The 23,517-nt window shown below is 47.4% G+C and overlaps 1 protein-coding gene across 14 annotated transcripts in view; it reads right to left on the bottom strand.

Moving 5' to 3' along the window:
• The window catches only part of LDLRAD4 (low density lipoprotein receptor class A domain containing 4), a 170,084-nt gene that overhangs the window by 132,206 nt on the left and 14,361 nt on the right, over positions 1-23,517 (bottom strand). For all 14 annotated transcript variants that reach the window (XM_070361769.1, XM_070361775.1, XM_070361772.1 and 11 more), the window contains one exon: positions 2,285-2,382. The gene's annotated coding sequence lies outside the window, so the exon portion shown is untranslated. The remainder of the gene's footprint in view (positions 1-2,284; positions 2,383-23,517) is intronic.

Here is a 23,517-nt window from a genome sequence, read left to right as displayed (position 1 = left end):
GCATGCAGGAATGTGTCCCAGTCCAGCTGTGAGCTTCAAGGGACACAATTTTACAAGTGACAGATCAAGAATAAACTCCAGGACAGTCAGCTGTGAGAACCTATCTTAGAGATAAAAGCTCTTACAACACCTCAGAATCCAAGTATGTGCCTAGAAATGACCTGTACTGCACCGACCTGCTGCCACACTGCACCAGGCAACATGCAGTTCTGCAGATGGGAATTTGCTCTTAACTCCTGTCGTAGTCAGAAGGAGCAATACAGCTTTACTTTTAATTAAAATCCATATATAGTAATGTAGTCAAGAAAAAGTTTTCCATTACCAATTCTGAAAGTTGCTTAAAATAGCTGACAGAATGAGGTAACTCCATATATGGGAGAAAACTGGGTACTTATGTAGTTTGCAAGAATTTCTACTTCTGTCAAAATTCTGTAAATCAATCACAGAATCACACTCCACAGGGAATTAGTCCAGTGGTGTGTTTGGTTACCCAGCAAAATTCTACTTAAAAACTGTTCCAGGTTTTGGTGGGTGAAGTCAAAGAGGTCTACATCTGAGATGACAATGAGAAACCACACTGTGCCCACACTCTCTACAGCTCTGCTGGAAACGAGCTACGTTCCACCTCAAGCTGGTGGTCAGTGTGCCAAATTGTAGAAGAAAAACAGTGCACCTCAGCAACTCTCCCCATGTCAGGGAAGGTAAGGGATTTGCCAACATCACACTGCCTGGCAGGTAATGAGAACTTCGAGAACAAGAAGTACTCCATCGGTCACTGACCACCCACAAGGCCCTCGGCCTGAGTGCACCTATGCAAGCGTACCCCGCCCTGGGAGACTACCAAATGGGCTCCATGTTTGCAGATCCCTGATGGTGAAATCCACTCAGCAAAGAACTACATAGGAACTGCAAGCCACACTGACTCAGAGTGTCTGTTAAGTACAGCATGCTTCTGAGCACCTTCAGTTTCGGGAAGCTTCCAACTTGTGAAAAGTCCATGTAAATCCAAGGGTCTGTGTGCCTCAGTAAGGAAGCACATTAAATCCTTCCTGATTCTCCAACTGCCTCATCTGTTTCCAACAACCACTATGAATAAGAAGGTTTGCATAAGCTCTGAGAGACTCTCCATCAATCATTCCATCTAACAAAAGGCTCACTGAACTACTCCAAGCTAGCAGGCACCACTTCCAGTCCTAGAGGAAAAAACAAGTGGGAGGGAGGGAGATTCTTGCCCTTATAAAGCTTACATTCTAGCAAGGAATATGGCATAAACAATGAGTCATGCCTGGCACATAAAAATTTAGGGGGAAAAGAATCTTATGTTTTATAGAATTTTTTTACTTTCCTAAAGAGTCTCATATCTTCATTTGAAGTTCTCCACAGCTTGAGAACTAGGGAGAAGACGAATCATTAAAATACTTAAGAGTCGATGAAACAGAGGCACACAAAGGTGAAGAGGCAGACTGAGGCAGGTAGGCTGCTCCTGGCACCACAGTCCCCTCTTCCAGGCACCTTCACTGACTGTCCCCCATGGGGGTTGGCTCTGAATTGAGCTTTGGGTCTGAGGAGGTCCAGAGGTGATCAAAACACATGTGTCACCTAAGCTCCTACTTCCAGATACACCAAGGTCAGGCCACTCATACCCCGCCCTTAAGAAGTAACACAGGAACAAACACAGCAGATTAGGAGGTCAACATCCCCTTACAGTACAGATCACGCCAACACAGAGAAAGGAAAACCTGCCCACTGGCTGCTACAGTAGCCGTTTTGAGTGCACTACCCGCCAGGTACTGTAGGAAGCACGGTGGCTCCTCACGTCCCACGGCAACTCCAGTATTATTTCCATTTTACAAAGTTGGAAACCAAGCAAAACAAAAAATTTAGAATGAGAAAGAAAGAATCCCACTTCTCACCAATCTTAAAGGTGTTTAAACATCTGGGTATTAAATGCTCAAGCACAGCAATAAAGACAAATTGAATAGCAAGATTATTATTTTTCTTCAGATATTCTAGTAAATCTAGAAATATTTTATATACATTAACAGCCCACTGTGAATAATATTTGGTAATACTTGGGTATTAAACAAAAAAGAAAAAGTCCCATTTAATCTGATACCATGCAACTTTCCTTCAATCCCAGTTACACTGGGAAGATATTAATAGTTTTTGCACCTCGGAGTTGGGACCACATTCTTGAGAGAGACACCATCTCGTAACAGTCAGTGGTGTGACAAGCTCTGCTTCACAAACATTATCAAAGAGAAGAGTCTCAAGCTCTACTCACCTTTTTAAGCTTAAGCTATATGAAAACTGATGTCAGTTCCTGAAAACGGTCCAATGAGGAGAGAGCACTTTGATGTTACCAACGTGGAGCTTGAATTGCTGAAAGGAAAAATAAAGAATTTCAGTGAATCATTTCTTGGCTTCCCTTAGTGAACCATCCCCTTCCCCAAATTCCAAAAAATACTGGAAAGGACTTCCTTGGTGGTCCAGTGGTTAAGCAGCCACGGGCTCAATCTCTGGTCGGGGAACTAAGATCCCACATGCTGCAGGGCAACTAAGCCTGCACAATGCAACTACTGAGCTCCCATACTCTGGAGCCTGCCTGCCACAGCTAGAGTCTACACACTGCAACCAAGATCCCACGTGCCGCACCTGAGACTCAAGGCAGTCAAATAAATTTTTTTTTAAAAGATGCCCATTTAGGGGCTTCCCTGGTGACTAACTGGTAAAGAATCCGCCCGCCAATGCAGGAGACATGGGTTCAATCCCTGACCCAGGAAGATCCCACATACCATGGACCAACTAAGGCCATGCACCCGCCACAACTATTGAGCCCGTGCTCTAAAGCCTGGGAGCCACAACTACTGGCCCGCATGCCACAACTACTGAAGCCCGTGCGCCCTAGAGCCTGTGATCCACAACAAGAGAAACCCCCCTGGATGAGAAGCCCGCACAAGGCAACTAGAGAACAGCCCTTGCTCGCTGAAACTAGACAAAAGCCTGCACAGCAACAAAGACCCAGCTCAGCTAGAAGTAAATGAAAAAAAATTTTTTAAATACTAGAGGACTGTCACAATAAAAGGTACAAACACCAAAATGAATAAAACAAGCATCAAATAATAGAGAGAAGGAAGAGAGAAGCCCTCAGCACACAGTCTGGGGTACATGGCATGAACTGGGGATAAACTCCCCCAAACAGCTCTTCAGCAGCCACAGGACCATCAGGTTCTCAGTCTCCAATCAAAGGACACAGACTTGTTTCTTCAAAGTCACAGGCCTTTTCTTCAATGACGGGTCGCAAACATATATACTGGACAACATCTTTATTGGACTAGGTTTTAACTACAGAGATCCTAAATATGGCTGTAGTTTATGAACCCAAAGTATCTGTCAACCACATGGATCACTGATCCTTAATTATAAAGGAAACAGACCACACCTTTTTCCTCCGCTGAAACACGTCTAATTTTGTGGAAGCAACAATGACCTATGCTTAGACCTTGCTGAAGTGCTCACTTCCAAGATTTGTGTCTTCAAGGCTGTCTTCACCTCTGCCCTCCACCCTGCTGGCAGGACAGACTCCCGACTGTCTAGTTCCAGTTCACACGATCTGTCACCAGCATCCTCCTCCCAGTTTGATGAGCACACTGTCCTTCACATCACTCCAGGTCACATCAGGTGACCACCTAATGCCTGACAAAGCAGTTCCAGGTCAACTCAGTCAGCTCTGTCTCAAATGGCACAGGCACCTCTCAGCACCCAGCCTGCCAACGTGTGGGATTACATTCCTGTCCAAGGGTGAATAAGCCACCATCTGTCTAGCTTGTGTGCCGCAGCAGGAAACCTGCTGCCTGAAGCATGTTCCTGCCATATGTCACTCCTGAGTGATCAGTCAAGACTAAGACATTCAAATAAAAAATGACTGTATCCAGCCAAAGTACCCTGTGAGATTCCTGTGGACATTCACCCTGAACACACAAGCCAAATACCCCTCTATTTTTATGTAACTCCTTCCTACCAATACTGTGAACCTACACTCTCTCCTGCCTTCTACTCACTGAGAGAAGAAAACAACCCACTTCTGACTTTGATGATGGTTTTATTCCTCAACTGAGACTGCTCCTGTCAGTCTTCCTGGGATTCAAATGCTGATTTCCTGGGAACAGAAGTCAGTGGAATAACCAGAAATGTATGTGGTGGATAGAATTCTAAGGTGACTGCCACTGGGGACACACCTTTGCATAATTCCCTCCTCATAAGTGTTGGCAGAATCCGTGACTTGCTTTTGTCAGAACATGACAAAAGCAATGAGATGTCATTCCCTTGATCTGGTTTCACTATTTAAGACTCCATGTCAGCCTACTATTAATAGAAAGTGAAGGACTCCCTTTGCAGCTCGCAAGAAATGCGCAATCATCTCTGAAGGGCCTGTGAGGGGCCACACAGCAAGGAACCACAGGGGCCTCTAGGCACTGAGGATGGTCGCCAGCTGACAACCAGCAAAGAAACAGGGACATCAGATCTACAGCTACAAGGACCTACAGCTACAATTTAACCTGCTCACTTAAATGAGCTTAGAAGTGGATTCTTGCCCCACTCACGCCTCCAGAAGAGAACACAGCTGGGCTGAAGCTTGTTGGCAATCTCTGAGATCCTGAGTAGAAAACCAGCTAAGACATTCCCAGACTCCCAACCCATGGAAATCATGAAATAACATGCGGGTGTCAGTTTAAGTTATTAAGTTTACAGTCATTTGTTTTATAGCAACAGTAAATATATTTACTAATTAAACATAGGAGTTTATAATATATGCATATGTTAAATGCACATACAACTACCAAATCAAAACAGCTCTCCATACCTGCCTCATCTGTCCATAAGCAAAAACTCATTTCTCCTATTTGAGTATGAGCTTTTTGCGGGCAAGAATGCAAATCACCATCACCCTGGTATCATCATGCTTGTGAAGAATATGTGGCACATGGGAGGTCTTTAACATTTTTTTAAAACAGAGTTAAGTCCCTACATAAAAACCTTCAAGGTGTGAACTTTCAAAGACGCAAACATGCATTCCAGCAACGTCAGGTGTGAAACTGCAGGTTGCCCTCCATCTCCCATTGCCACTGATCCTTCAGCTCTACCATCTCCCACCTCCTCCAACCAGTAACTCCTGTTGCCCTTTTACTCGATACCAGCCTCTGTATGCTAGCTATTGTATTGTACTACTGTACTCTTCAAGGTACTGTACTGTAAGATTAAAAATGTTTTGTTTTTGTGCTTGTTTTTTGTATATTACTTGTGTGAAAAGTATTGTAAACCTATTACAGTACAGTTCTACATAGCTAATTGGTGGGTACCTAAGCTAACTTCACTGCACTTACAAACAAATGGGACTTACGAGAATGCTCTCAGAATGAAACTCATTTTTATATAAGGGAAGATGATGCTGTGAAAGTGCTGCACTCAATATGCCAGAAAATTTGGAAAACTCAGCAGTGGCCACAGGACTGGAAAAGGTCAGTTTTCATTTCAATCCCAAAGAAAGGCAATGTCAAAGAATGCTCAAACTACTGCACAATTGCACTCATCCCCAAGTAAGACGGTAGGCGTCGCAAGAGGGCATCAGAGGGCAGACACACTGAAACCATACTCACACACTAGTAAAGTAATGCTCAAAATTTTCCAAGCCAGGCTTCAGCAATACGTGAACCGTGAACTTCCAGATGTTCAAGCTGGTTTTAGAAAAGGCAGAAGAACCAGAGATCAAATTGCCAACATCCACTAGATCATGGAAAAAGCAAGAGAGTTCCAGAAAAACATCTATTTCTGCTTTATTGACTATGCCAAAGCCTTTGACTGTGTGGATCACAATAAACTGTGGAAAGTTCTGAAAGAGATGGGAATACCAGACCACCTGACCTGCCTCTTGAGAAACCTATATGCAGGTCAGGAAGCAACAGTTAGAACTAGACATAGAACAGACTGGTTCCAAATAGGAAAAAGAGTACACCAAGGGTGTATATTATCACCCTGCTTATTTAACTTATATGCAGAGTACATCATGAGAAACGCTGGGCTGGAAGAAGCACAAGCTGGAATCAAGACTGCCAGGAGAAATATCAATAACCTCAGATATGCAGATGACACCACCCTTATGGCAGACAGTGAAGAGGAACTAAAAAGCCTCTTGATAAGAGTGAAAATGGCTTAAAGCTCAATATTCAGAAAATAAAGATCATGGCATCTGGTCCCATCACTTCATGGGAAATAGATGGGGAAACAGTAGAAACAATGTCAGACTTTATTTTGGGGGGCTCCAAAATCACTGCAGATGGTGAGTGCAGCCATGAAATTAAAAGACGCTTACTCCTTGGAAGGAAAGTTATGACCAATAGATAGCGTATTCAAAAGCAGAGACATTACTTTGCCAACAAAGGTCCATCTAGTCAAGGCTATGGTTTTTCCAGTGGTCATGTATGGATGTGAGAGTTGGACTGTGAAGAAAGCTGAGCACCGAAGAATTGATGCTTTTGAACTGTGGTGTTGGAGAAGACTCTTGAGAGTCCCTTGGACTGCAAGGAGATCCAACCAGTCCATTCTAAAGGAGATGAGTCCTGGGTGTTCTTTGAAAGGAACGATGCTAAAGCTGAAACTCCAATATTTTGGCCACCTCACGCGAAGAGTTGACTCAGTGGAAAAGACTCTGATGCTAGGAGGGATTGGAGGCAGGAGGAGAAGGGGACAACAGAGGATGAGATGGCTGGATGGCATCACCAACTCGATGGACATGAGTTTCAGTGAACTCCGGGAGTTGGTGATGGACAGGGAAGCCTGGTGTGCTGTGATTCATGGGGTTGCAAAGAGTCAGACACGACTGAGCGACTGAACAGAACTGAAAGCCAAATTAAAAGAGTTATGATTTGTTCATCTCTGGTTACTACAATAAGGCTAAAGCAATAGAGTTTGTGCAATCCTTCAAAGCAGAACTCAGAGCCTCAAAATTAATTTCAAAATAGGTGGAAGACACTGAGCATCATGTCTTATCTCCAAACCATGAATAGACAGTTTCTTTGGGACTGGTTATGTCATTCTACTTGTGAACCTGAGTCACTACTTAGTAGTTCTGCTCCATAGTTACCACTTTTGCCAGATATCCCTCCCAATTCTTGGGCATGTAGCTATTAGCTGAATGTTAAATGAAAAAAAAAAAAATCCCTAAGAAAATTTCCAGTCAGAATCATTCTTAATTTTCCATTTGTATATGTATTCATTCCCAACCAAAATGGAAAAACCTGTGTAGGTCAAATGCCCTGACTCTAAATCTGAAACAAAACGCTACTGTCAACTTCATGACAGCCTATTTCAAAGGTTCTTTAAGATCGTTTTTTAACTGATTTTAAGATCATCGTTTTAACTGATGATCTGTAATTTTTTTAAGCAAGACATTAAGCTGTTTAAAAGTTGAATGCATAAATCATCCAGTTTTTGCTATCCTTGAGATTAAAATTAGTTTTTTTATTACAAAGAATATTGTTACTCAAGTTGTATCTATTTTAAATGTTGAAAGGACTAGTATAAAAACGGGCGATTTTGGAGAAGGAAATGACAACCCACTCCAGTACTCTTGCCTAGAAAATTCCAAGGATGGAGGAACCTGGTGGGCTATACAGTCCATGGGGTCGCAAAGAGTCGGACACGACTGAGCGACTTCACTCACTCAGTTCTGTTAATTATTTTTAACTTTATAAATAATAATGCAATGAAGATCAGTGTGAATAACCCATATATGTATAGATTTTCCCGTGCCCTTCCAATAAATTTTAAAAAGTGCAAAAAAAAAAAAAAAAAAAACGGGAGATTTTAAAACATTCAAGTCCATTAAATTACTAAAGAAAGTACAAAATTAAAACTTCTTTCATCACAGAAACACACCATACTCTTTCGAAATCTATATTCAGGATCTTATTATATATTCTTACTCCCTCATAAATCACTCAATAAATCTGAACATTATTTCCAAGATTAATCCCTGGTGCTCAACCCCTTAGGCAGCAGAATGAGCACACTAAAGCCAAGAAAAACTCAAAACACCAATTCCATGACAAACAAGGCAGAGAATTTCAATAAACTCATCACTTCTCAGCATAACTAACTCTCTTGGGCCTATCTCTACACGTAAAAATAGCCAGTGACCCACAGCAGGGAACTCGAGGGGTTACGGAGCCATCCTCCCCGCTTAGGCAGAAGTACTAGGCCCAGAGGACAGAACACACCCAGCTCCCTGCACCCTGAACTCTAGTTAGTGCAGGTCTTTTCCTTCTTCCCACAAAGCACAGCTCCACACAAAGCTCAATGCTTCAGAGAAAGAAGGCTGAGAATGAATAACATGCCCCCGCCCATGAAACAGCCTCGCGAGGGCGGTTCACTTAAGAGAATTAATAAGCACAGGTGCTCACACAAGGTCTGGCAGCGGTCCTCCTGAACCACCCCCGATGCTTGAGCACCTGAGGATGGGTCCACCTCAGCAAGCAGAGGCTGCGGCTGGGGGCGGGGCGGCGCTGAAGAGCCGGTGCAAAGCAGGGCCTAGGCACCCCTGCAGAGGAGCAGGCCGCCAGGCCCCTCGTACATGAAGGGGGCACAGAAGGGTACAAGGTTCAAGTGACGGGAGAAACCAAGGAACGGGCCACGTCCTTTTTAATATCTGTTTGGCTGGGTCGAAATGGCAACCCACTCCAGTATTCTTGCCTGGAGAATCCCATGGACGGAGAAGCCTGGTGGGCTACAGTCCACGGGGTCACAAAGAGCTGGACACGACTGAGCGACTTCACTTTTCACTTTCACTGGGTCAGGCGTTAGTTGCAGCACATGGGATCTTCACTGCTCTGTGCGGCTACCATTCATTGCGGCACACGGGATTAGCTGACCTCCCGCACATGGGATCCTCGTACCAGCCCCCCATCAGGGATTGAACAGGCATCCTCTGCGTTGAAGGTGGATTTTTAACCACTGGGCCACCGGCGAACGCAGAGCCACAGCCATTCTTAACTTGCACAACCTCGGTGAATTCTCTTTAACGTAGTGGAAGACTGAGGCTGGTATGAGGCCTGGCAGTGGGTCCTCTGGAACAGGGGCCCCTGAGTACAGGACGACCCCCGTTCGTGGTCAGGGTCTCAGACATCAGCAGTAGCTGCAGGCTCCAGTTACTGAGTGACTAGGAAAGCAGAAGACCACTCCTTTCCCAACTGCTCGGGCCCTAGAGGAGCCCATGGGCAGCTGGACGAACGGACGCAGGACCAGGTTTCTGGTCCCCGGACCCCCGTCATGTTCGCCTTCTCCCCGGGGCTGAGCTGTTCCAGTGCAAACGGCCCGGGATGGTGCCACTCACTGCCCACCGCCACCACCACCACCAAGTCCAGCCAAGGTGGCCCGTGCACAGGCCGGGCCCACAGCCAACGCCAACTCCTGAGGAAGGTCGGGCCTCTCCGAGAGAACGGCCTACGGCCTGACAGGAAACCGGACAGTTTTCTGCTCTGTTCTGGCCCGACTGCCTCAGGCCGCAACATTCAAAAGCCCCATCGCTCAACTTCACACAGGCCAGAACTACCTGTGAGGGAACCAGGCCAAAGAGCCACCTGGGCAACGCTGTACTGCGAAGTCGCGGAACAGCCAAAGTGGCGGCCAGGCGGAGCTTCTGAGACGTGCACACAGGGGACGCACACAGTACGCAGGGACTCAAGGAGGCACGCACGCACAAGGGCGCGCGCACGCATATGACGCACATGTAGGTGCTCACTTATTTGCTTACGTGCAGCCAAGGCTTAAAGGCCATTAAGATGGAAGCTTGCGGGGCCTAGACAGAGATGTAATGTTTCAAAGCCAGTTGCTGCTGCTACTGCTAAGTCGCCTCAGTCATGTCCGACTCTGTGTGACCCCAGAGATGGCAGCCCACCGGGCTCTCCCATCCCTGGGATTCTCCAGGCAAGAATACTGGAGTGGGTTGCCATTTCCTTCTCCAATGCATGAAAGTGAAAAGTGAAAGTGAAGTCGTTCTGTCATGTCCGACTCTTAGCGACCCCATGGACTGCAGCCTACCAGGCTCCTCTGTCCATGGGATTTTCCAGGCAAGAGTACTGGAGTGGGGTGCCATTGCCTTAGGAGAACAGAAACCTAGACAGTCTATTAAAAAGCAGAGACATTACTGACAAAGGTCCGTATAGTTAAAGCTATGGTTTTCCCAATAGTCATGTATGGACGTGAGAGTTGGACTATAAAGAAAGTTAAGCGCAGAAGAATGGATACTTTTGAACTATGGTGCTGGAGAAGACTCTCAGAGTCCCTTGGACTGCAGGATCAAACCAGTCAATTCTAAAGGAAATCAGTCCTGAATATTCATTGGAAGGACTGAAGCTGAAGCTGAAACTCCAATACTTTGGCCTCCTCATGCAAAGAGCCGACTCATTAGAAAAGACCCTGATGCTGGGAAAAATTGAAGGCAGGAGGAGACAGGGACAGAGGATGAGATGGTTGGATGGCATCACCGACTCGATGGACTTGAGTTTGAGCAAGCTCCAGGAACTGGTGATGGACAGGGAAGCCTGGCATACTACAGTCCATTGGGTCGCATAGAGTCAGACACAACTGAGCAACTGAACTGAGGAGAACACGAGTTTTCGGCAAAACTAGTAAAAGCACCTTAAGGAAACATCAAAAAAGACACGGGCTTCCTTTAAATGATGTTCTGGTCCAAGATGGGGAGTTTACTGCTACAACTGACCTGACCCTTGAACATGACTGAGCAGCAGACCCCCTCAGAATGCAGACTTTTTCCAACTTTCACTTTACATATCTTTAAGGTCACAAAGTGTGCTGGAGTAGAGGTCACAGCATAAGAAATTGAAAAGAGAAGGGTCTGAGTCCTGTTTCCACCAAAACTGTTCATCTTCCTGCCTTTGGCCCTTCACCCATCAGTCCCCTTGTTCTGGGGGTAGTTGTCATCCCAGCCAGCAGCTTGATTTCCAAACTCAAGGGAAGAAAAAAAGGCAAAGCCCAATGCTTCCAGAAAAGATCACCAAGCGTAATGAGGACTGCAGAATATCAGGCCCTTCTCTGCCTTGGAGCCTCCCTGTCGGCCTGCAGTGCCTCCTGGAAGGGCCTCTCATCCAGTGTCCTCCGTGCAGCAGCCTCACTCACATCCAAATGCAGATGCTATGGGCCGTGTAGGTGCCAAAGTCCGGACCCTCGAAGGCTGGGGGAGGGCGGGCAAGCGCACAGCAGGTTCAACGCAGGCTGGAGAAGCAGTGGCATTTAGAAGACCCGTTATAACATCCCAAACTTCCTGCCATGTACTCTCAGAAAATGAGGAGGACCTAGGTTGTTAGTTCCCTGAAAACCCAAAATGTAACAAGGGAAACAGGACAGACATGAGCAAGCCCATCAATGTCAATGTCAAGACCTGTTTTCAGAAGCCAAAGATGAAAATGTCCTCAGTTTTTTACCAACCTATATTAATAGTTAACATCCAATAGAGACCCAGTTCTTGGTAGAGAGCTGTTCCTACTAGCCAAGCGCCTGGTCCTGAGAGGAAGTGAACATTCAACACTGGGAAGAGACTGGAGGCAGGAGGCAGCAGCAACCCAAGAGCAGCCAAGCCCACCCAAATTCCTAACCCTTGGACCAGCATCCAGCCCGCAGGTGCCATGGAGGTGCCTGTGCCAGCAGACAGGATGAGCCGGCGCATCCCCCTGAGGCTGGAAGTAGGCCAGGATTTGACACAAGTTTCTTGGGGGTAGGTTCCCGAACAAGGACAGGTGCTAGACAGTGAACATGGACAAGGGACCCAGAGACAAGGTCAGAGGGGTGGTGGGCCCAGGGCTCCTGCACATTCATAGTGACTGGCTTTGACTCAAGCAGAAGGAAGAGCCTTCATTCCACATGGGCTTCTAGGCTCCAACACCCGGGCCCTGTGCCAAATGCTGAAGCCATGGAAATAGGCAAAACCAGACTCTTCCACCCTCAGTGGTGGCCACAGTCTCCATCAGTAGACTAAGTAGTGGGGGCCTGGGAGCCATCGTCTTGCGGGCTTCTCTCCACCTTTATTCACACAGATGCTGAGCCTCTGCCATAGCAACTAGAGATACAGAAGTCCTGAAAAGTGAAGTCGCTCAGTCGTGTCCGACTCTTCGCAACCCCGTGGACTGTAGCCCACTAGGATCCTCTGTCCATGGGATTCCCCAGGCAAGAATACTGGAGTTGGTTGCCATTTCCTTCTCCAACAGGAAGTCCTAAAGTTGTCCAAACCAGCATGAAGAAGCAAACTAAATTCAAGATCATTTGAGTCTTGACAATGCCTCATGTAATTCTCAACATTTAAGTCTATCAGCAGACTCCTCAGCAGAGAGCACCTGCTTGACAGCAGGTATTCAGGTGACACTGCAGCATGTTCACGTTGGCTTCAGGTGACAGGAGCCACCGCTGGCGTAATGGAAGGGCCACCTGGGCAAAGTGAAAGTCAGCACCCAAGTGAGGAAGTGAAAGAATACAGGGAGATCAACTCGAAGGCAGGGCCAGGCCCAGTGTAGAAACCTATCAACTGCCCAAGGATGAAGAGAGACATTTTATTTAGAAGTCAATCAAACATGTTGTTTATCTGACACTGCAACTCAGATACACTATACGAAAGCCACGTTCCATGAGACGCGCTCACGAGAGCTGCAGCAGGCTGGAAAACGTATATTGATGAGGAAACCATTGTTCAAAGAAACATCCATCTACCCCATTTCATGTGAAAGAAATACAGATGCTCTCAACAATCCCATGTTAATTAATCATTTTAACTGAAAATACATCCATGGTTCCACCACCTCATTAGAGGTCAAGTTCATTAGAGGTCAACGTGGTTGGTTTTCAGCCAACTGCTTATATTCCATTTGGTCACAGTTTTTTCTTAAATTACCACATTCCTTGTCATTTCAGACTATTCTTAGAAAATATTTCCCAACATCTCCATGAAATCAGCAAAAAATAACTACTGAAGTTGAAATTCTACCCACTTAGAGGCAACTACTAGCCAACTAGAATCTGGACATATTGTTCTACATGCTACTGAATAATTAAGGGTAAAAATAAAATTTCAGAAAACATACACAATTTAGTCTTCTCTTGTTTGATGCCATGGAGTCTTTCCTCAGTCTTTCAGGTTTCATTAAAGAAAGCAAAGAACACTGTAAACTGATTTGCTAGTTTCCATACTTGCTGCCAAATTTCCACTTCTGCAAAACCAATTTCAACCAGAAAAAAAAGTAAAGCTAATCTTCTAGTTCTTCACATGGTTTAATTTATTCAGAATGTGGGGTAAAACGTTGGAAGAAAGAAAATCGATCATTGGCAAACAATGAAAATGTTAATTTATAGTTTTATTTTTTAATCACTACACTGTCTCAGAATCATTTCCTCCTCTGAGTTCTGGAAAGCTTTAAAAACATGAATGCTGCCAAACAATGACCTTGTTTTAAGCCAAAGTTCAGTTATTTTAAGGAATTTACTACCTTTTAGACAGAGTTCTCCTGAAAATCCTTCCAAACCACTAACTTTGTTAAGAATTTATACAGGTTTACAATATAATACTGCATAGCTTCCAAACATTTTAGAGTTACACTCTGTGCATTACTTTTGCCTTTAACAAAGCAGTAAAAGCTAAGATGAATGATACAGATAAGGAGAGGGGGAGACAGATCAGGAAGTGACTTCAGCCCACAAGGCTAGTCACAGACAATGAAGCCCAGGGCAGAATGCAATGTGGGAGGGATGCTTCAGCCCCCAAGGACCAGAAGGAAGAGTCATTTGGAAAGCATAACATTTTGCATCTACTGACTTATCAAAATATCTCCCTTCCTCAGCATCTTCAACAGTATAGTCAATAAGCACCAAGTTTTCAGATCCTCAGGTGAAATTAAGCCCCACTTAGCCAGAGCCCGAACAGTTGGGAAATTCAAATAACTGAAATTTTTGTGAGAAGGAAAATTATTACAACCAAAAGACATAATACAAAAAACAATCAGCCACCTTCCCGGTTCCAGTGGCTGCCAGGACCAGAAGGGAGAGGGGAGAGGAAGGGAAGAGTCAAGCCAAGAGCTGAAAGCCAGAGGAAGGGACCAGATGCCCCCACCTGGAGGAGACTGGGGCACAGGGAGAACAGACTGAGTGGAAGGGTGGGGAGACATCCCCGTCTGCAGTCCGTTCACAAAGCCACAGAACACCCGCAATTGACAAAGAAAATAACAGAAATCACTGTGGCAGTGGACTCAGCCTGAAAAGTACAAGAATACAAAGTCTGAGGAAAGAATGCCCTGATCTGCAGGTGACCTAAACCCAAGCTCAGAAAGGACAGTTAGTTTATATCCCATACTCCTAATCTGTTCCTTCTGCACTTCCCCTTTCCCTTTGATAACCGTAAATTTGTTACATACTATACAAAAAATAGGTAGGCAACGAGGATTTACTGTATAGCAAGGGGAATTAAAGACACAGTCTTGTAAGAACCTATAACGGAATAGAATCTGCAAAAACAAACAAAAAAACCAAAAGACTATGCTGTACATCTGAAACTAACACAATATTGTAAATCGACTATACTTTAACACTTTAAAAGGGAGAGTGACTCACAGTCCAAGGCAAGCCGCTCCCAGGGCCCCAGCACAGCCGCAGGACACTGCCACTCACAAGGGGTTGGGGGCACCCGACCCCAACCTCCCCAGAGCCGACCCCAAGGAAGAAGGGGCTGAGGCTGAGGGGCACCGAGTGTGAAGGGAGGGTGCTCTTCTCGAGCTGCAGACAGCAGGAGCCAGGTCTGAGCAGAGAGGCAGCATCAGAGGCACGCGAGCTGCACAGGTTGTTTTTAGAAAGTGAATTATCATGCGTAGGCCGCCCTTGGAAACTCTTACGATCCTGAGAAAACTGTCCTTGTTCCTCTCAAACCCCATCCTGTGTGATGGAGGAGACCCAGTGCTGCTGCCTGCAAACAAGAGAGACAGAGCACCTCTTGGTGACAGCCGTGCAACAAGGCCACGTGTGCGCACATGCACACACATATATATGCTTCCCGGGGCTGCAAGTACAGTTTTCAAAAGTAACAAGCATTCCTTGATGATTTAAAAGTGCATGGACTTCCCTGGTGGTTCACTGTATAAGAATCCACCTGCCAATACAGGGGACATGGGTTTGATCCCTGGTTTGGGAAGATCCCACATACCATGGGACAACTAAGCCCATGTACAACTACTGAAGCTCATGCACCCAGAGCTCGTGCTCTGCAACAAGAAAAGCCACTGTGCTGAGAAGCCCACCCACAGCAACTAGAGAGTAGCCCCCACTCACCAACTAGAAAAAGCTAATGAGCAGCAACAAAGACACACCTCAGCAAAAAAAAAAATCAAATTAATGAAAGTGCATGACTCTACATAATCACACGCAGAAAATGTTTCAAACACATTTAATTGTTGGGGCTTTCTGCAAGTACAGGTATAACTGAAGACTGCCACTCCAGAAGCCACTTCTGTGACTGAGAACTGCAGCCTGAGGAGCTGCTATTTGCCTCCCCCTTACCATGGACACCCTGCAGATTCTCATCAAGACCTTGGCAGGGACATGGAAGATGAGGTGACTCCACCTCACCTCTCTCGGCCTCTGGACACAACAAAGGCGAAAACCAGATTCCCTTCTCAGTTTGCGGCAGGCACTTGTCCCCAAGACTATCTGAGCAGAAGAATGGAACAAACGTCCTGCCCTCAGAGAGCCTCTCCAGTCTCTTTGTAGTAAACCAGCCTTTTGTGCTTCTGGATCCTAAGGGAGAAAAGGGCAGGTCTGTGCAAGGGCCACTCGCTCGGGCCTAGATCTGGCCTCCTCGGCACCAGGCAGGTCTCAGCTCCCCAGGTCAGACCATCTGGGGGTGGGATCTAGAAATCTGCATTTCAACAAGCCCCCTAAGTAATTCTTAAACATTACCAACATTTGGAAACCAAAATTAAAACCCAAATGAAACTGACCTATGTGAAGGAGGGAGGCAGGCAGCCTGGAGGTCAGAAGCTGGAGGAGATGGGGGCCCTGGGGCAGCTGAGTGAGGCTGACACCAGGCCACCCTGCCCTGGGGGCTGTCACAGAACCCACAACTGAGCAGGGACACACGCCATCCCCCAAAAGACTGATGGAGGCCCTCTTACCTTTCCCGAAGATGCAACTGCTCTGAAGAAGGAGAGCAGAGGCCTGCCCTGCCCCAAGTGTGTCATTTCCCAAGAAGCTCATTCCTGCCACACCTTCCAGCAGCTGAAGATGTGCCCAGGGGAGCACCTTCCTCTCCAGGAGACACCCAGCCGTGTAGCAGACGACGAGGGCAGCCTCCAGGCAGAGGGGCCAGGGAGGGCGAGGTCTGTTGGATGGTGCCAGAGAAACAGGGTACCACGGGGAGCAGTGGGAGGGAGCCAGGAGACAGAGTCTCAGGCCAGGTCACTGGGATCGCGTGACCAGCTGCAAGTTGTTCTGGGGTCCCAGACCAGGGAACATGAGAACATCTGACAGCTCGTAAACTGCATTTTAAGGAGCCCTCCCAGTGACTCTTACACACTGAAGTCTGAGATCCTCTCTCTAAAGCACATAAAAGACACATGGGGAGGGGAGGAAAAACCAAAGGTCAAAGGCACAGCAGTCTGTCCCCACGCCGCTGCAGAATCCAAGCAAGAAACACCGGAATCAAACGCAGTTCAGTTCAGTCACTCAGTCGTATCCGACTCTTTGCGACCCCATGAACCGCAGCATGCCAGGCCTCCCTGTCCATCACCAACTGCTGCAGTCCACCCAAACCCATGTCCATTGAGTCAGTGATGTCATCCAACCATCTCATCCTCTGTTGTCCCCTTCTCCTCCTGCCCTCAATCTTTCCCAGCATCAGGGTCTTTTCAAGTGAGTCAGCTCTTCGCATTAGGTGGCCAAAGTATTACCTACGAGTAAGAATGGAAATGGCTAGGAGGGAATACTCTGAACTACAACCACAGGACTTGATGGCCCCAAGATGGATCAGATGACCAGGGAGAAGGAGGCAGAGCCAGGAGAAGTCTGGGTTTCTGGCTTCGGGACCCAGCTTTAGGTTAGGAAGAGAGAGCTTCTACATCACTGTACAGACAACTCTGCCAACGTCTGCCTCAAATTCTGTTAGAAGCTACCTTGAGATGCTCCTGATTCGGAAAGATTTTACTTTAAATGCTTTTCTACAACAGCCCAGGTGTGAAAGGCACTCCGGTGCCTTCTCCAGCTACAGTCTCCAGCAAGGATCTTGGGAAGCTTTATAAACAGGAATCAATCCAGATTCAGTCTTGGAAGAAGAGAAAGGCTAGAAAGAAATTACTCGACACAATCCAAATGTAGCCATCTGCAGAGAAAAGTATGAAACAATGCTTAATGCTCACCCCAATTCTGAATAGAAAGGAAACAGTACAGGGTCTAATACAAAATACATGTTAAAGGCTTCTCTGCCTAAGAATGTCATTTTCCCAAGTTTCAATAACTTGGGAAATTCAGGATATGTACGGAAAGGTCCATTCTTAATTAACTACACTCATGAAAGACATTGTATAATTGAACAATGACAAATACGTATTCATTTCTGTCTTTACAGAATGTTTTTATACTCATTAAATTCATGTGTGTCTCATGTTCTGCATATTCTCTCTTTAAAGAGCAGCAAGGCTCACTCTGAGGATGGGGCTCCAGGGAGTGAGGAAGCTGTCCAGTCTTCAGCCTGGGTCCTTCCCTCACAGCTCTGGGGAGGACCAGCTGTCTGGCCTGGAAGAGGAGGCCCATTGTGGCCTCAGTGGTACCTGCAAACGGCCCACGTGGAAGGAAGGCCAGCCTGCTCGGAATCACAGGCACGTTTCACCCCATCCACATGGGCTTTGAAGGGGCTGCTATCAAGGTGATGAGCTCCTGGTCCCCAGGGAGATTCCATCCATGGATGAAGGGCTCTCCTCAGTCAAGGGACAAGACAGAGGGACTTCACGCCAATGGGCAGGTGACCACTCCTGTCCACTGAGAAAGAAGGTCAAAAAAAAAAACAGAGCAAGTCCTGGAGAGAAAGACATCTTTGCAGAGGGAAGGAAATCATGGGAGAAAGAACAGCAGCAGCAAATACTCAGCTGAGTCCAAGATGCTACACGGAGAACCTCGCATCTGCCGCTACTGTCATGCACCCCTACACCCCAGCTGTGAACAAATGTGGTCAAGTTGATGTAAAACTTTATGACCCAGCCAGAGGCCTGAGCAAAGAAGAGCTGAGAACATGCCTGTATCAAGGTATCAGGGGCCGCCAGCTAGGAGGACCTGTCTGCTGTTGGGCTTGAAAGAAGCTGAGGCAGCAGAGGGCAGATTTACTAGCTGTGGTGCAGGGGCCACTCAACAGCCAACCAGGGACCTTTGATCAAAATCAGCGTGTGCTCTTAGAAGGTATCTGAAAATAAAGTACAGCCTTTTCTCTTAGAGGGGAAGACAGAATGAACACCCCTTGAGTTGTGTGAGCGGCACACAGGCAGGATATGTGGACAGAAATAAATGACAGATAAAGATGACAGAGATGATTGATAGATAGACAGAAGGTTGATATAAATAGAGAATAAAGATGATGTGGATATAAAGTCAGTAAACAAGAAACACTGGGGAAAAAATGAATGAAAAGCATGTAACAACGCAGGACACAGAACACACTAAGGCTTGCAGCTCCTTTTACCAAGGCCCTGACTCAGAGCTACAACCGTGGGACATTCACAACTAAACTTCATTTTACCCAACAGTCAGAAATTAGGAAGTTGCCATAGACTATGCAAACTCTTTCGTTGAAGGAGATGTTATGGGATTGTGTAACACCAGCACTCCAGGAAAACAACAGCAAGTTTCAGGAACACGTGGTCATCCTGATCTGAGGATAAAATGAGGAACTGCTGCCCCTCCGGGGTCGTGGGTCTGTCTGGGGGTGAACACCACAGACCTGCCCTTTCTGCACAAATTATGAGTCTCCTTCAGAGGGCATTTTCTGGGACCTTGTGTTACAGAGGTCAAAAAGCCACTGTTCTGGCCCAGTCCTTTCTCTGCCCGCCTTGGAACACCACTGTGCCCAGCCAGCTAAGAAAAGAGGAATACTTCTCTCGAGAGACCAAATCTGGGCCTCAGAAAAAGTCCAGAAGGAAAGACGATTGACCTAAACACTGAATTAATGAACAACTAATGTATCAACTGCAGACTTCTACAAGGTGTAATTAGATCACAAATGCTTTTTAGAGACCTAGTGAAAGAAAGGAAAGGCAACCGTGAGAAAGAATTTAACCTTCAGGGCACAACGGATGAGTCCATATCCTCAACATCCCGCTCCATGTTTAAACGTCAGTTTGAAGTCAGACAGAGGAAGACAAACACTATATGACCTCACTTACATGTGAAATCTAAAAAATACAACAAACGAGTGAATATAACAGAAAAAAAAGCAGGATCACCAATACAGAAAACAAACTAGTGGTCTGTTATCAGGGGCAACATAGGGGTGGGGGTGGGGGGTAAAAACTACTGGCTACAAGGATGTATTTATAGCACAAGGAACGTAGCCAGTATTTTATAATAACTATAAATGGAGTGTACCCTTTAAAAATTACATAAGACATTTTAAAATAAAAACAAAAGATGGTTTGGGACAATGGAGTCTCTTTTCTGGATATTAAGTGAACAACAAGGAGTAACAGCAGACGCTGGAGCTTTCCCTCTTGCCAGCAAGCTTTCAGTCTTGCCAGCTGCTGCCCGGCCGGCATGTGTGCGCTAGCCGTGACCCACTGTTGTCACCTGTCATCTGCGACAGGGCTCCTGGCCTCGGCAGTGCTGACACCTGGGGCTGGGTGACCGTCCCCGCCCTGGAGGACAGCTGCAGGCTCCCTGGTCTCTACCCACCCAACGCCAGCCCCACCCCTGCCTCCCAGTTATGACAACCAAAGATGTCTTCCCCACACCGTCAGTGTGCCCTGCGGGGAAGAGCACCTCCATGGAGAACCCGTGCTGGAAAACACCCCATGCAGTGGCTGGTTTCTCACAAATAGAGGGCCCGGGCTACACTCTGGACCCCAGAACACCATCCTGCAGTTGCCTGCCATGAACAGTTGGGTGGGTGGGTCAGGGCAAGTCCACCACCAGGAGGCCAGGCTGACGAAGGGGGCCATAAAGGAGCAAAGGCCGGCGAGGGACCCTCTCTGGCCATCAAAAGAAGGGCTACGTCAGCTAGCACCTTCGCACCAAGCCTCTGGGGATTGCTAAAAGGGAAAAGACTTTCCAAACAGCTTTTCCACAGGAACCCAGCCACCTCACCTTTTACCATTTAACTCACCGGCTGAAGACCCTTAGCAGCGTGTGCCCACTGGGCTTCTGGGCCTGCTCAGCAGGTCCCCCCACCACCCCCACCCCCTCCACTTGGCGGCAGCACTTGTAACGGGAAGTGACTTGTGACAGCTCATAAACTGCTCTGAACACAAAGCAGCAGTTTGACCTCCGTTGTCAAAGGAGGTATTAACAAATTTGCACTTCTGAGTTCCCACACAGGCAATTTTCTCATCATTCTGACAAGAGAAATGTTTAAGGAAAACAACAAACAGCTCTGAGATCTATGGGCGATGTTTCCAAGTAAGTGCACATGGCAAACAGCTGTGTGTCTCAGCGACTTCCTCACCCTGGCAGGTGCACTGCGCCACAGGCGTGACACCCGGCTCCCCACCGAGGCAGCCCCTCTCCTGACCCTTTCCATAGAGAAGAGAGCCTCCCTGCTGTGTGCCAGGGCACACCCCAGCTCACCCAGCTCCCTAGAGAGGTACCTGCAGGTGCCAGGCCACCGGAGATGCTTGAGGCAGGTGGGACCTTGCTCACAGCAGCCCCACAGACTTCCTGCTGTCCAAGGGTTCAAGTTCAGGGCTGCCAGGGAGATGCCGGCTGGTCCCTCCATCCCCAGGACCCCATTAAGGGGCAAGTTCTGACAGCCCAGGAAGCAGTTTAGAAAGTGAGCAAAATGCCAAGACACAAAATCAACAGAAGAGCCTGATGCAACTGCACGGAGAGGGTGCAAGGAGCAAGGACGGCCCCCCGCAGACCCTTCCCTCCAGAGCACCCCCAGGCTGATTCACACACCAGCCCCTGCATCGCAGCTTCTGTTTCCACATGACTCAGTGGTTGCCACATGCCTCACCATCACCCCAGGCTCTGCCCTGTGGGGTGTGGACTGAGTCCCCTGAGGACAGTGTGACAGGAGCGCACACACAGGTTCCACATCCACCATGAGGAACTCCTGATGCTTCAGATGACTGAGGGAAAAGGCCAGGCCTCATCACTGGGACCCATGGCTGCAACACCACCAGGGTCTGCATAAGTGCAAGGTGGGCACCAAAGGCCTCCCGAGGCCAGTCCTCTGGCCAGCGCAGGGCTGGGGTGCTGCCAGGGTCCCCAGCACAGTAAACGTCCACAGGGAGACGAACGCACATCTGCAGCTGAGCTTCAGCAATCATATCAGGTTTCGTCAAGCTTCATTCACGGGGAGCAGACTTACTCCATCCACACACACAGTTCCCGCTGCAAGACCCACGTTCCCTCAGACGGTGCCATTTCCAGGGAAGCCCAAAGGAAGCATTCTTTTCGATTTCCCTTCTTTGGTCACCAGGGTTAAGTTTTCATACAAACACTAACTTAACTTGAAGACTAGTAAGAAAAGCACCCCACCTCCTCCACAGCCTGAAACTCCACAACTCAGTGAAGCAACTGTAACATCTTATAATGTAATAACCCCAAGGGACCAACACTGAGACCTCTCTAGCTATCCCCACCTGGGGGCGAAGCAGCTTACTAGCATAGGCTGGTGGTTCATTCATTCACTCAACTAACAAGTACCAGATAACGCCCTGGGGGGATGTCTGTGTTAGGTACCAGCCATGACTGGGGAAAAGCACCCACAGACAGCTCTTGTGGGGAGAGGAACATGTCAGATCAGGGGCATCTGAGCATCTGGAGAAGGTGGTCACAGAAGTCAGGCTCTGTGCAGAGGTCAGGCGGAGCTGGAGGAGCTCAGGCTGAATAAGAAACGTGAACTGGCATTTTGATGAGTGTGGCAAGGGCTCTGGAGTGAGGGCATCTGCCTGTAAACCCTTCTGCTTGACTTCCCACTTTTCCTGGAAACTGGAAGAAGGCAGGAAAGGACCCAACCCGGTTCTCACTTCAGGGTGTTACAGGAGCAACTGCAGAGCACCAGGTCCTTAGTGACCTCACAGGGCCCCCAGGCACACATGGGAAGGGCACTACTGAGGCTGCAGGCACTGCTCAAGGTCAGTTCATCGAGCAGAACATGAGTTCCGGAGGGGACAAAAGTGAATGAGCCACAGGCTGGTCACAGTCGAGAGGGGTAACCAGTTCAGACGCTCTGCTCTTCTCTACATTCATCGTTTGAAATTTTACCGTACTAAGAGGATGAAGATAAGCTGGAGGAATAAACATAGCAGTGGCTGAACACAACACAAATATGGCATTCGGTCTAGGCTTCCCTGGTGACTCAGATGGTAAAGAATCTGGCTGCAATGCAGGAGACCCTGGTTAGACCTCTGGGTTGGGAAGATCCTCTGGAGGAGGAAATCGCAACCCACTCCAGTATTCTTGCCTGGAGAAATCCCATGGACAGAGGACCCTGGCGGGCTACAGTCCATGGCGTCACAAAGAGTGGGACACGACTGAATGACTAAGCGCTGGTAACAGAGGGTTTAGTAGGAGCAGTGATGAGACCAAGCATTCTGTGTGCATTGCGCCTGTGATGCAAGTCACCGTGAGCTGATGCGGCATCAGGCACCAAAGTCAGGGAAGCTGGGTGAAGGGCAGGAGGACTCTGTGTAAACACAGTCACTGCAATGTCACTAATAGAAAGTTTGTTTAAAAAAGCTGAGGCATAATGGTAGAAAGGAGCGGGGATGTGGATTTTAAAACCCTGCAGACACCCTGAAAACAACCCATAATTCTCACTACCTCCTGGCAACTAAAAAGCTGCCCAGGTTGGAACCTGAAAGTCTGTGTGGTGAGAATGGATGTGTTTCTAGTTACAATGTTTGGAGACCTGGGGTTTGCCTGGGTCTTCCTCTTCCTTGGTTTACCATCAATGAATAAGCACTTGCTGTTAGGAAAAATCATTAAGAGCCTGTAGATAAAAAGACATTGTAGACTTTCAGGAACAAAGGTAACCTAACTTTTAAAATCTTGACATCATTTGTGACCTACCTGCAGGAATGTTCAACCCTAAGGCTAAGTGCATGTGTGCTAAGTCGCTTCAGTCACGTCTGACTCTTTTCAACCCCATGGACTGTAGCCTGCTAGGTTCCTCTGTCCACAGGATTCTCCAGGCAAGAATATGGGAGTGGGTTGCCACTTTCTCCAGGGGATCTTCCTGACCCAGGGATTGAACCCACATCTCTTATATCT

This window comes from Bos mutus, chromosome 24 (assembly GCF_027580195.1).
Source record: "Bos mutus isolate GX-2022 chromosome 24, NWIPB_WYAK_1.1, whole genome shotgun sequence".
Taxonomy (NCBI): Eukaryota; Metazoa; Chordata; class Mammalia; order Artiodactyla; family Bovidae; genus Bos; species Bos mutus.
The sequence above is the reverse complement of the archived record's forward strand: the minus strand, read 5'-3'. Positions and strand labels throughout refer to the sequence as shown.